The following is a 3552-nucleotide window of genomic DNA, read 5'->3' on the forward strand; positions in this document are numbered from 1 at the left end:
GAAAAGGAGAACACAGTCCAGCACATCCTATGGGAACCTCCTGTGACCACACACTCTGAAAAGAGAAAAGCATTCTAGAATATGCAGTATGGAACCTGTTGACCAAGTAGCCTCTTCCTGTTTCAATTTTTATAATCTTTTCCAACCCTCCGCCAACTTATTTCCCAGGATGCACAGAGGCTTCATAGCTCTTGGTATTCTGTGTATACAAGTCTCTGTACATTTCCAGGCTTTTCTTCAGCTGGTTCCATTTGCTCACAGGGAAAAAAAAAGATAACAACAAGGAAGACGCTGAAGAAATTACTGACTTTAAGCATGGAAACCATGTGCAGTTGAGTTCTTGCTCTGTTTCCTAGCTGTCTGATCTTGACCAAGACACTTGGCAATATGAGACGGTGTCTTTGCCTGTGTAGAAACAACAGATATCAATGACTGAGCATCACATGCTAAAACAGTGTGTCTTGTTTGACGAGCTGTTTCAGTCTTTATCACATCCCTATGAAGTGGTACTATTACCATCTACATTTGGAAGGCAAGCAAAAGGAGGTTAACTTGCCAGAGACTATTAGGTGGAGGATGGTGAAGCCAGGATTCAAAGACAGGCAATGCGACTCCAAAAGCCATATTTATAATCAATACCTTCTTCATTACCACGTTTAATAGCTAACTGAATTAATATAAGTCAGTCCTTGCATAGCACCTGGCACAGAAGCAAGTCCTAAGTAAATGTTAGCTGTTTTATAATGGTTAGCTTTGTTACTAGGAGACACACGGGCCAGAAAATAGATTTTGACATAGATTTATGTCTATATCAGCTATGTTTCTTTCGGCTGTACTGGCAAGGCCTCTGGAATTACCTAAACAATCTACATAGTATGGGTCACCTGGCTGAAAGGTAGGTTAAATGGCTGGTGAAATGTCTTACATGTGTTACAAAATCAGAAAAAGTCCCCAGCCTGGAAAAAAGCTTTAAGCTCCACATAAAAGCAAGCATACTGAGTGACCATCAGCACAGTCGCAGGCCTTGCTGCTGAGTTAGTCACCTTCCAGCAGCTTGTCCGTTGTTATAAACACCAAACACGGAGAAATGAGGCTGTAAAGGTGGTCATGCCCTGTGCCTATTGATTGGCAAAGGTCTACTTGGTCCATTTGAAAGCATGATGATATTAGTTATGCTATTAGTACCAGGGCAGGTGTAGGAACGAGACATCATGAGACTTAAAAAGGAAAAGAAAAAAGGGAAGAACAAAAGTATATTTCCAGGTTCTGGAGAAATTTGAAATATAGTATATTCTCTATTGCTGCAAAAAATTCCAAAATGTATCCAAAAACTAGCAGACATTCATTATCTCACGCAGTCTCTGTATCATCTGCAAGTGGCCTTGCTGAGTAGTTCTGGATCAGGATGCCTCATGAAGCTTCAGTTGTCAGGGGTAAAATTATCCAAAGGATTTACTAGGGCTTGAGGGTCCTCTGCTAGTGGTTCATTCACATGGCTGTCCTTGTGGCTAAGCTCCTTCTCTTGTAGGCCTTTATGGTGCTGGATGAGTTCCTCATGAGGTAGTAGCTGTTTCCTCACAGTGCAAGAGACCCAAGGGTGACAATAAGGAAGCAGATGCAATGCCTTTTATGACCTAGTCTGTACGTCACAGTCACTCCTGCCATTTTCTGTGCATTACAGGTCATGTGCCATTACTAAGTGCTGTCCACAAGCCAGAGGAGGGGAGCTGAACTCTCCAGAGGAGCAGGGCTGTCACAGAACTTAGGGACATAGCTGGAAGGGGGCTGAACTCTCCTGAGGAGCGGGGCTGTCACAGAACTTAGGGACATAGCTGGAAGGGGGCTGAACTCTCCTGAGGAGCTAGGCTGTCACAGAACTTAGGGACATAGCTGGAAGGGGGCTGAACTCTCCTGAGGAGCGGGGCTGTCACAGAACTTAGGGACATAGCTGGAAGGGGGCTGAACTCTCCTGAGGAGCTAGGCTGTCACAGAACTTAGGGACATAGCTGGAAGGGGGCTGAACTCTCCTGAGGAGCGAGGCTGTCACAGAACTTAGGGACACACTGAAAATCACCAGTTTCTGCTATCATCTCAGCACTGTTTCCAGAAGCCAGCGAGACAGGAGTCAAAACAAAACAATGCATAACCCAGCCCTCCTCAATGCAGCTTGCAGTAACTGTCCCCAAACAACCCATGCTTTTGTCTCCACTGTTCTTGGAGCATCCACACTCCTCCTTCCTTGAGGCTGTGTTCACGAGACTCTGACAACACTCCTGAAACATGGCAGACAGTAAAACGGGCATTAAAACAAGACAACAACCTACTCCTGAGACGTCTGGAGCAGAGGGAGGAAAGGAAATCCCCAGTGAGCTCTCTCCTTTGGCTATGACCAGTGTCCTGATTGGTAATATTCTAGGTAACAGTCTTCCCTCCTTGCTTTAGGGACTAGAGTTCAGGTTCCCTAGCTTGCTGTCATGACTGCAGCTCTGGGAGAATTGTGTGGAAGCTTAGAAAGGAGAGATGACCCTGGAATACAGAAGTAGCCAGTGCGCTCACTCACACAGGACTCTAAGGTGTCAACAGTCTTCAGAACCAAATGCTTCATGCGATTTTTATTGTATTTTTGTGGCTTGTAATTTGGTAAAATATAAACTGTTTTTAAAATACAGTCTTTTTGAAAAGCCAGTAATAATAATAATACAGTCTTTGTAAACACGGGGAAAGTAGGAGCTTGCAGAACACCACTGGAAGGCTGGAGGTGTAGCTCAGTAGGTAGACCACTTACCTAACGTGCCTGAGGCCCTGGGTTAGATCCCAGGAATCTCCAAAGGGGAAAAAGTAGAAGCCAGAAATTTACACCTTAAAAGGAATTTTCTGACTGTTATATTTAATCTTGTGTCTGGAGGACATTTGACAATTTGATAAAAGATAAGGAAAAGAAGCTCACACAATTTTGGACAAGGAGCATAGCAGTGAACAACACAGTAGGAAGACACATTTGCTGAGAAACAGTCAACCTAAGGCAAGCCAGAGAGCCACTGACCATCATAGTCTTGTCCTAGTCATTTGACCAAGCTAAGCAGCAAATTTTATCAATTTGGCGAAAGAAACGCTACCAAGATTCCCACTTAGTAAGAAAGCCCTAAATGACGTTTTCCACCGGTCATCCATAACCAAGATCGGACCCGAGATTCCCCAGACCCATCTCCAGTGGAGGGAAATTGCGAGCAGTGACGCCCAGCTCGGGAGGGACCTTTCCGCGACACACCCGAGGGCTCCGAGCGCACCAGACCTCGGAGGCGAAGGGGCGGGGCTGGGAGGAGCGGGGGCGGGGGGCGACGCGTGGCCACGCCCCCTGCGCGCCCCCGAGTCGCGGGCGGTCTGCGTGTCCGCGCCGACCCCTCCCTCGCGCCTCACGGGCGGGCGCACGCGCCGCCTCGCGCAGGGGCCGGAGGAGGCCGGGCCTGTCAGACCCCGCGGCCGGCCTCCCCGAGCGGCGCGAGGCGGGCGGGCGAGCGCAGCGGCTGGAGCTCGGCCTCGATCCCGGTCCGG

This window comes from Arvicola amphibius, chromosome 5 (genome assembly GCF_903992535.2).
Source record: "Arvicola amphibius chromosome 5, mArvAmp1.2, whole genome shotgun sequence".
Classification (NCBI taxonomy): domain Eukaryota; kingdom Metazoa; phylum Chordata; class Mammalia; order Rodentia; family Cricetidae; genus Arvicola; species Arvicola amphibius.